Here is an 11,536-nt window from a genome sequence, read left to right as displayed (position 1 = left end):
TCCCAGTTCAGAACCTGGCTACATGCAAATTAGTCTGTCCCTGGCCCAGTGCATCATGGGAACAGGGCAGACCAAACTACCAAGCCAATTCTTTACTGGAAAGGAAACAAGCTTCCGGGGACCGGTTTCTGGCATTACAGCCGTCTCCGGCCCTGCTTGCTTGAATCCTGATAGTGCAGTGAGCAAGGGACTCACATCTGAGCATAGCCTTCCACACTTGTGGTGACCAAAACGATTCAAAAGGGGGGTGGTGATGGACAGAGTATCTGAATTAAGCAGAACACTCCTACCCAGTCAAAAGATCAGGGCTTGATCCATCACCGTTTTTTAGCTCACTGCACCATCCCAGTTCAGACCCTGGCTACATGCAAATTAGTCTGTCCCTGGCCCAGTGCATCATGGGAACAGGGCAGATCAAACTACCAAGCCAATTCTTTACTGGAAAGAAAACAAGCTTCCGGGGACCGGTTTCTGGCATTACAGCCATCTTCGGCCCGGCTTGCTTGAATCCTGATGGTGCAGTGAGCAAGGGACTCACATCTGAGCATACCCTTCCACACTTGTGGTGGCCAAAACGATTCAAAAGGGGGGTGGTGATGGACAGAGTATCCGAATTAAGCAGAACACTCCTACCCAGTCAAAAGATCAGGGCTTGATCCATCACCGTTTTTTAGCTCACTGCACCATCCCAGTTCAGAACCTGGCTACATGCAAACTAGTCTGTCCCTGGCCCAGTGCATCATGGGAACAGGGCAGACCAAACTACCAAGCCAATTCTTTACTGGAAAGGAAACAAGCTTCCGGGGACCGGTTTCTGGCATTACAGCCATCTTCGGCCCGGCTTGCTTGAATCCTGATGGTGCAGTGAGCAAGGGACTCACATCTGAGCATACCCTTCCACACTTGTGGTGGCCAAAACGATTCAAAAGGGGGGTGGTGATGGACAAAGTATCTGAATTAAGCAGAACACTCCTACCCAGTCAAAAGATCAGGGCCCACCAGCAACAACATCACAGGCCCCCCACAAAAGGAACTCCACACAATGTATATGTAAAAATAGCCTTTGTATTACAAACCACACTATATAGTAAACACACACTTTACAATGTGCCATAGGCACAGGCAGAATTTACAAGGGATTATATACATGGGACAGGGCCACGTTGACCACTGTCAGGAATATGCACTTTTAGAACTAGCACTTGATAGAATTAGCACTTTGTAGGAATAACACTTAGAACATAGAACAAGTAGAAGCTTCACACATGATGCATCAAAACACATTCAGCGGTGTCAGGAGGACACATGATGCATAAGAACACATTCAGCGGTGTAGGTAAAACACATGACGCATAAAAACACATTCAGCGGTGTCAGGAGGACACATGATGCATAAGAACACATTCAGCGGTGTAGGGAAAACACATGACGCATAAAAACACATTCAGCGGTGTCAGAAGGACACATGACGCATAAATACACATTCAGCGGTGTAGGTAAAATACATGACGCATAAAAACACATTCAGCGGTGTCAGAAGGACACATGACGCATAAATACAGATTCAGCGGTGTAGGGAAAACACATGACGCATAAAAACACATTCAGCGGTGTCAGAAGGACACATGACGCATAAGTACACATTCAGCGGTGTAGGAAAGCAACTTTGTACATGATGCATAAAAACACATTCAGAGGTACCAGAACACAGGGTGAGCAAAACATACAACACACAGTACATTTCCTAGCACCCAAAAGCAATAGGACATAGATCATAATAATACCTAAACCACAGTTAGCGCAGAAATCATAGCATATAAATAACTTTAAAGTCTAGGTTGCGCCACTGCGCCAATACCTAAACGTAGCAGCTGCCCACTACTTTCTGGGCAGCTGAGGGACAAGAGCAGGGCCTAAAAAGCTGCAGCTGGCACTAAGTGCTGCGCAGCTGGGGAAGGCCATGGTAGGGATGAAGGAGTGTGACTCACTCCTAAGTCCATAGAACACATGTCCCTAGAGAGAAAACCTAAAATGGTGCAGCTGCCCACTACTTGCTGGGCAGCTGGAAACTCAAACTGCGACTGGGGCTCTCACTAGCCCCTCAGGACAAAGATTGCGCAGACTGCTGGAGCCCTCTAGGCTCGGGAATGAACAGGTACATTGGAGCCCTCTGGCTCTTAAAACAATTGGGCCCCTGAAGGGAGAGAACTTGCCCCCACACGTTGGAGGCTCTTAAATCGAAGGCTAGAGCCACACGGGACTTCTATACATACATGCCGCTCCTGTGGGGGCCACTCGGGATCGTTGGAGTCCCCCCTCGGGGGACTCGGAAAACAAAGGCACCCAAGTCACGCTGGGGCCTCAGGGGCTCTGAAACAACATGGGCCCTCAGGGGCAGAACACCGGCCCATCTGGAGCCTCGGGGGCTTAAAACAAAACTGCCCCAGGACGTTGGAGCCTTTGCAGGCTTTGTAAAATGATGTGGTGGCCCACTGCCATCCGGGGCCGCCCTACATGCCAACAGCATACGGTGCCTCGCGCTGGCACTAACACCGACCTGGAGCCCCCAGCCCGTTTCCACTCACCGGGCTGCTGTCTTCCGGCGGGGCTCCTCTGGGCAGGCGGCACGGGACTTGTCTGCCGGGGCTCCGCAACACCTCTGCTCTTCTCGGCTGGCGGCCCCGGGGCTCTCTCCACTTCACGGGAGCCCTGTGCCACGGGAGGACGCAACTTCTTCTCGCTCTGGGCTCGAGGAGGCGGGGTGGGCTCCCGACCTCCTCAATTGAGGCAACCACTTCCGGCCGCACTTCCTAGTGCCGGCATCACTTCCGTCTTGTGGCCCCGCCCACAACCAGGCGGGCCGCGGACGGCGGCAGCAAATGAGGGGTGGGCAGTAAATGGTAGACGCGAGTTGGGCACTCGCTAAGGCATGCAAACACGAGGTGGGCACCCGTATTAATAATTAAAAAAAGGCAAACAAAGACGCAGGGTGGGCACCTGCGCACTCGGGGCACACAAAGGGCAGGAGCACTTCCCTCAGAGGGAAAACGACAGCGCTCTGCCCAGAAATGGAAAATAAAGCGCCCTCAAGGTGCTGGGGGCACAGGCAGCACCAGGCCCCTCAGGAATGACCCCACAAGCAACCAGAGCCCCGGCAACAAGGTCCTCCTGGGTAAAGAAGCAATCCTGGGGTAGGGAAAGGGGAGCAGGCAGCTCCTACCAAAGAAAACATCCTCCAGTCCCCGCAGGCAAGGCAGAAGGGTCCAAAAGAAGTCCATCAGCAATCCAGGGGCTGGCCAGGGCCCAGGGAGGCAAGCCTTACCCTTGGCCCCAGCAGCAACATGCTCCTGGTAGATTCCAGTCAAAAACAAGAACATTGAACATGAGGTCGCAGCCTCATTTTATACAGAAAATCATTTGTCGAAAGGTGAAGGGTGGGGGCAAAACCAGACGCTGCTGGTTTGGGAGCACTCTGATGGGCTCACCCCCTCTTACTATTCACTGGCCATGCTAGGGTCTGTAGACCCACCACAGGGGGCAGAGCCAGCATTGCATGGGGAAAGCCCAGCCCTATTCAGGTCCCAGGTGCAGCCCCTCCCTCACATCAGCATGCTAATCTCAACACTCACCACCGGGGCAGACCCATCCTGACTCCTGGAGCCAGGCTCACCAGCCAGCTCCAGCCAATCACACGCCAGACACAAATTACACAAACATGCCAACTTCTAGAAGTGGCACTTCCACACTAGACACATTCACGCCGCACACATCATTGCGCAGGATTTAATCACATGAGTCCGCACATACCAAACTCGCACCTGCACTCCCCACGCATCAGGAACTAACATGGACACATACATTCCCCATGCATTCCTATTGGAGGGCAGGCCAATCTCACACACGTACTCAGAGAGCACACGCACTTTACACTGCGCCACAGTGCTCCAGTGCGCAAAGACCAGAAATCATTATAATTATTTCAGAGTTCAAATGCAAAAAGTTCAGGGGTGAACCTGCCAGAAGGGCCAAGTCCAACACACATCTGTTGTTGAGTGTTGACTCTGGTGAATGCATCAATGTGTTTAAACCTTGGGCCAGACACATTGCAGATGTCACCGGTTTACATTGTGTGTGACATCACAACCACAGGCTCTGTGTGGAATTGCACCGTCACTGTGTGCAGCAGGATGTGTCTGCCTCATCACATTTATGTTGTGGGCCAGTACAGTTTGGTTTACCTAATGACATGTTGTGAAGGTGTGGGCCATTGTATGTCCCACATGCTCTGACAACTGTCCAGTGAGTCTGTTCGTATGGATGCATTGCCCCTTGAGCCAGTATGTAATGTCACTGTCACGTCGCTACATCAGTGCCGGTGAAGAACACTGATTTGCAAGCATTTTTGGTAACTTCATGTTAAATTTGAATTTCCATTATCCCAGGAATGTTGCACTGATGACGTACCAACGTAGTGCGCTGGAAAATGTTAACACTTCCGTTACACAAGTCGGTTGACGTTAATCCCAGCAATCTCTTGTGCCGTGCTTCATATCCTAGTAACGGTAGGGGTGGTTTATTGGCTTTGTGCATCATTACTCTCTGTAGAATTTGGTCACACCTGCCTGTCATTTTTGGCATTGTAAGGCACAGTTGGAAGAGCCAATGACTGGCTCTTGCTAGGCTTCATTGTTTTTTTAATAATTCCCTTCCTCCTTGCATGAGCTAAGTACGGCTCTTGCGGGTGATGTGTATGTTACATTCATGACCCTCACTGATTTCCAGGGCTGACTACAGTTTTTTGGTTATGTGTGAGTAGCAGTGCTACACATTGAATTTACTGATTTCTTGGAGTCTCAATCATACACTGTAAGTAACTTGATGATTGCATGGTTCTAATTGCATTGAAGCAGCCTGGTGAACGTTAGACACCTTTCATTTAGGTGACAAACTCTGCTACCTTTTATGTGTCCCAGTTCAAACCTCAGATGTAGTATCATTTCAAAGCCTGTGCTCACAAATAGGTTACAGTGGCTGTGGTTAAAGTACACAGGTGTTACTGTTACAGTATACGTCATGTGGTATAATGTGATGCAGTGCCAAGATTTGTTGAATTGTTATGCTTGTTTACCTTTGTTTCAGATCTCCCTCCCTGCTGTTCCCATCCTCTCCTTTCCTTGCCTGATCACTCTATTGAGTCTGTTAATCATACTCAGACCAATGGGCTATCTGGAGATGGACCCCTTTCAGCATCACACAAATCTGAGGGTCAGAGATACCAACAGTCCCAGCCAGTCGTGTGGAGATAGTTTCCGCAGTATTACAGGTAACCTCATTGCATGAGAGTCATTTCCTACAGAGCTATGCCACTGGCCATGTACATTGTCTACAGCAGCATGGCCTCAGAAGGAACTGGAACCATTTCGGTTGTAAAAGGATTTCCAAGTGTACATTGTGCCCCATTACTCTTACAGCAGATGTCTTGTCAGTCTGCATGCATCATCTATGGCATACTTTGCAATGTTAGTTCATATGTGGTATGTGTCCTGTGCCAACATGCAGGGTGTTTGTGATAAGTCATGGTCCATTATGTGATTGTCATACATGGTTTTGTATGTACTTTGTTTTGATTGATACCCACAATGGTCATGCAACACATACTGAAGCTGTTTGGCCTGTGCCCCGCTTGGCCTTTTGGTGCATGACCCTGTGCCCGTCATATTTGGTGATCGTTCACCCATTTTCTAGCAGTGACCAATGAGTAACCAGAAACTCCTTCCTTTCCATACACATGTGACATGTTGCTTTGCAAATATCCTTGTCTTTGTGTGCTACTTTTCCATGGTGTCTCACACCTTCTGCCATCATGTGTTCACACATTCCTGATGCTGCATCCCCAGTGACACTTAAACACCCAGTGCCCAGATTGTGCCACAAACACGCCTCCAATATGCTCCTCCATCCATCCGTCCATTGTTAAGGGTAGCCGCAGCATGTCTGTGCCACAGTTGCACCACCTCCATGGCAAAGGCAGGACCGTCTGCGCCCGGACCGCGCACAGCGCCAGAACCCCTGGACCACAAAGAGCCCACAACATCAGACTGCACTACGAATCCAGCACCATCCACGCACTCAACCCCCGGACACGATCCCTCCTGCTACCGGGCTACCCCTAAGCACACCCAAGGGCCCTTCACCTGCAGCAACTGCAGCTTATACAGCATCCGGACCACAAAAACATCAACCAGAGACCCCACCACCTCCGCTGCATCCTCCTCAACACCCGGTCCACCTGCAAACACGCCATCAAACTCTGGGACATCCTAGACTCAACCACCCCAGACGTCGCCTTCCTGATGGAGACCTGGCTGAAAGTCACCTCCGCACCAGACATCACCATTGCCATCCAAGAGGGGTACAAAATCTTCCCCAGAAACCGCACCAACAGAGTGGAAGGGGGAATCACCATCATCCACAAGGACTCCCTTGGAGTCACGACCAACACCGATGACACCCTCACCACCGCTGAGCATATGCACTTCCAGTCCACACCAACCCCAACACCACCCTCTGACTAACTGCCGTCTACAGACCACCCGGACCAAGAGCACAGTTCAGCGACACCATCACCCACCTCATCAGCACCCACGGCCTCACCTCCACAGACTACATCCTCCTCGGGGACATGAACTTCGAACAACAACGACGCCAACTCCACTGCCCTGATTGACACCCTTGCTAAACTCTGACTCAAACAGCTCGTGACCACACCCACCAATGCCGCTGAACACACACTGGACCCCATGTTCTCCGCAAATCACCACGTCTCATTCAACCACACCACCAAACATTACTGGACTGACCACATATGCGTCCACTTCACATTGAGGAAGCCATACAATAACATCGCACCCAACAGTTGCCACGCCTCTGCTGGGTCAAGCTCACCAAGGACCAACAGACCACCACCTTTGCCCCGGGACCAACCACTGACCCCACCGACCCCAACGCCGCCGCCATCAAACTCAGTACTAAGAGGAAGGGGTCCCAATGTGGATAAGAACACAAAATGAAAATAATAGAAAAAACCAATCACATAGACACTAAATCCAACCACATTGTTTTAATCACAATGGGGATGAGTATTCAATATCATAAATATGCAAAGATTTAACAAAAGGTGGAGCAATGCCCCTGGGAAAGGGGGGGTGTACGTGAAATTGTGAGGAAATTGTGAAGAGGAAGGAATTCAGGTGACAGAATAATCAATACTTCAAGATGAACTCATTACAATGGTTACATACTATGTACAAGACAAAGACATAAAGTTCAAATTGTACTTTAAGATATGTCATACTCCACACAGTACAATATATGAAGAGTTGGGACGTGGAGGTGATAGTTAAAAACAAACAGTTGTCGACGTTTCGACCCTCTGGAGTGCGCAGGTATGCTTAATGTCCTTGCAACGGGGTCTTCTTCAGGACAGGGGAGGGGGAGACCACCTATTTAATATATACAAATGGGAGTATTATTTTCAATTTATAAGTAAGGGATATTATTTCCATTATTTGGATATGACAAAGAAAAACACACACTGGTCAGTCTAATACTCGGGTTGGCGGGAATACATGATTAGACATTGACATTCTTTATGATCGGCATTTAATGAGATCATAAATTGGAATGACATTAATCAAACTCCAAATCACCGTGAATGATTAAAGAGCGAGTGAAGCCGGTGACCCGCCCCATGGTGGTACAAAATGGCAGGAGACAAAGGACAAGGTATACATTGGATTGCCTGTCATTACCTTAATATCGTAAGTGCTGGCGTCGTTATGGTCGGGTACACCCTTTTGATGTGTCTGCAAAGAGAATACAGACATACTGTCTAATATATGGCCAATTGTATAGTGGAAAGGACAAAAAATGTGTCCGCGCACAGATTCTCACACGGTCTGAGCATAACCACATTGAAGCGGAATGCGGTAAAGCACTTACCCCGTCGGGATAATCACTCCGCAGGGAACATTCGGAGGTGCAGGGACTGAGATCGTTCAATTGGCAGACAATGATGTCGAGTCTATCAAATCAAAATTGGAAAGAAATTATAAGTTGCGCTCCCGGTTAGACTAAAGGGCTGAGAAGTTACGACGCCATGGCTGGTCATAAGAAGGGCTTACCGATGGCCGAATCAATCTGGCGCTGAGTACCGCTCGAGTTCGCAATGGCGAGCCGCGGTTCCGGGTTGCCTAAGTTACCATAGGAACGAAGTCACGTGGTGACCTGCACCCATGTAGAGATAGAGAAAACACTATGTAGTGTATGGTCGGTTGCCTGAAGACCACCATAAGGGTTGAAGGTGTGGATATATATATCAACAATTGTCGACCAGTGGTTGCACTGATCCACGCAGAACAACTAGGTTATAGGAGATATAGAAATAGGTAATTGATAATCCTTAGCCTTGGTTGCCCATTTGGTCACTGTGATTGCGGAGACTAAGAACCGTCATGATTGTAATGATGAATTGCCTAGTGTGACTGGACGTGTGGAGATGGATCACTGAAAACAATTACATCGGTTTACCACATAGTTGAACACAATAAATCTGAGCGTCCTATAATACATTATATGGTATGTCTGGCATTTCGAATACCTAGTGTGGTAATGGGGGCACCATGTATCATGTTGGCGTACCTCTCGCACAAGGGTAAAGGCCAAACAAGAAACGTAGTCCGTCCGAAAATCACATAGAGGTAAGATCATCATTTAGCATATTTTACAGGATGGCGTACCTCTTACATAAGGGTAAAGGCCATCCCCTAATACAGTATTCCGGAATATACATTCATTGTAAAGTAGCCAATTGTGAAAAAGAGCAGTCATGCTCGTTGAGGCCTTTCTCAATCGAGTTAAAGAAAAACATCCATTTTAGTTCCCTTGTGTTCAGGATACTTGAAATATTCCCACCCCGGGGACCCAGCAGAGCTCTCTCTATTACTATCCATCTTAGACTATCCGGGGGGTGTGCCACCGTTGTGAAATGTTCAACCAAGGGTGCTCCTGGTACCACGCATCTGATTCTGCTCATGTGTTGAAGGATGCGAACTTTGATCTTTTGTTGCGTTTGGCCTATGTATATCAATTGGCATGGGCACACTATCGCATAGATGACGTTTGAGGAGTTACAGTTGGTGTGTGTCTTTAACTGAATTTTCAAGTGACAGTGTTGGAATTCCTTTCCTTGGATCGTGGTATCACAGGCTTTGCAATTCCCACACCTTGAGTGGCCGGTTACCGGAGGCAGGTTCCATAACGTCGTGAGGGTTGGGTCCTCTGGAGTCGCTAAGAGGGAACGGACCACGAAGTCTTTGACGCTTTTAGCTTTTTTGAAAGCGTGTAGAGGTGTGACAAGTTGGTTGATATCATCCGATATCAATTTCCAATGGCGGTTGACTATGCGTTTGATTTGGTTGCTCTTAGTATTGAATGTGGTAACGCACACAATCCTTGTTTCCTGTTCGTTCTTGTTATCCTTTGGGGACAGTAATTCCTCGCGTTGGTAAAACCAAGCTCGTTTTCTAGATTGCTTGACTAACCGTCTGGGGTACCCTCTTTGCAATAATCGGTTTGTGAGCTCCTCTGATTCAGTGAAGTAATGGTCTCTGTTGGAGCAATTCCTGCGGATTCGCAGAAATTGCCCGAAGGGCAAATTGTCTCTGAGGGCTCTCGGGTGATGACTGCTGTAATGTAACAGTGAATTTCTCTCTGCAGGTTTCCGATAAAGCGTCGTTAGTAAAGTTCCTGCATTCTCATAGATGGTAAGGTCGAGAAAGTTTATCGTGTGGTTGTCGGATTGGATGGTAAACTTAAGAAAATCCGATTGAAGGTTCAGCCAGGTGAAAAAGGACAGTAATTCTTCTGAGTTCCCATTCCAAATTATGAGGATGTCGTCGATATATCTCATCCAGAGGCCTAAGTGGTCTCTGAATGGATTGACTTGGTTGAGTACGGTATCCTCCTCAAATGCGGCCATATATAAAATGGCTACATCTGGAGCAAAAGGGGCCCCCATTGCTACACCAGAAGTTTGAATATAGAATTTGTTTCTAAACAGAAAAAAGTTTTTGGTCATGGCTATCTGGAGTAGGGACACGATAAACTCCGTGGGGACTTGCACTGGTGCTGGGCGATGTTGTAGGCAGCGTGTGATTACCGTCAGTGCTTCTTGTTGTGGAATGGACGTGTAAAGCGACACCACGTCGCAAGTGGCCAATCTTTGATGTTCTCGATCAAAGGATGAATTCTCAACAATATTTATCGTGTGCATTGTGTCACGTAGATAAGCAGGGGTTGCTTCGGCCAACGGTTTCAGAAAGAAATCGATATATTTGCCAAGGGGCTCAAGCATAGAGCCACATCCAGACACAATCGGTCTACCTGGTGGGTTAGCCATACTTTTGTGAATCTTAGGTATGGTGTAAATTGTAGCCAGTCGAGGATGTTTCTGATTCAAAAATTGGAATTCGGTTTCAGACAGGAAACCCTGGTCGAGTCCGGCTTGCGTTATTTGTAAGATTTCCAGGGCAATCGCTTTAGATGGATCAGCTCGTAACGGTTGATAGCTTACTCCGTCACACAGTTGGCGAAGAATCTCAGATTCATATGCCGAAACGTCTTGGACAACGATTGCTCCCCCTTTGTCCGCAGGTTTAATAACCACTTCCACATTGTGGGCGAGAGACTGCAGTGCCATCTTTTCTTTCTTGCTCGTGTAGTACCGAGTGAATGATTTGGTATCCAGAAGTTGTTGGACATCACGCCATACTACCTCTTCGTATGCCAGAATCTTATGTGACATGGTGCTGTTATAAGGGACAAATGTGGATGGAGGTCTTAGGCCCGTTAGCGAAGGTTGAGTTCTTGGTTCTGAGTTCCGGAAAAAATACTTCAACCTAATCTTACGGAAAAACTGAAAAAGTTCTGCACGAATAGTAAAATTATCTGGATTGTTTGTGGGGACGTAAGATAACCCTTTTCCAAGTACTTTCATTTCATCCTCACTTAGAGTCTGTTTGGATATGTTGACAACAGGGCTGCAATCCATCAGAGGTGCACCCCCAAGTAGTTTCATTTGGAATTGTCCGTCGGATGAATCTACCATCTGTAAGTTTTGTTGCGAGTTACTCGTTCTCCGTGTTGTTCCGGTTGGAACTGCACCTGCTTTTGTGGTTGGCCACGTCCTACATCCCAGTTGCTTGCATTGGGTTGGAAACCACGTTGTTGGCCCATTGGCCAATTGTTGCCCCTGCCCCGTGGCGGACGCCATGACCATGGGCGTTGGCCTAAAAAAGGATTGTATTGGTGTTGCTGTTGATGGTGTCCGTAGTCGGGGCAGTTGAACTGATTGCTAGAGCCGTGCTGTTCCTGTTCCCCGTCGGAGCTATAAGATGAATCAGAAAATGTCTGATAGTTCCGTCTGCCCCTATAGGCACCTCGCCCGCGGTTCGTGAAGCGGCCCTGATTATCCTGG

This window comes from Lissotriton helveticus, chromosome 10 (assembly GCF_964261635.1).
Source record: "Lissotriton helveticus chromosome 10, aLisHel1.1, whole genome shotgun sequence".
In the NCBI taxonomy this organism is placed as follows: Eukaryota; Metazoa; Chordata; class Amphibia; order Caudata; family Salamandridae; genus Lissotriton; species Lissotriton helveticus.
This window is presented reverse-complemented; position numbering follows the sequence as displayed.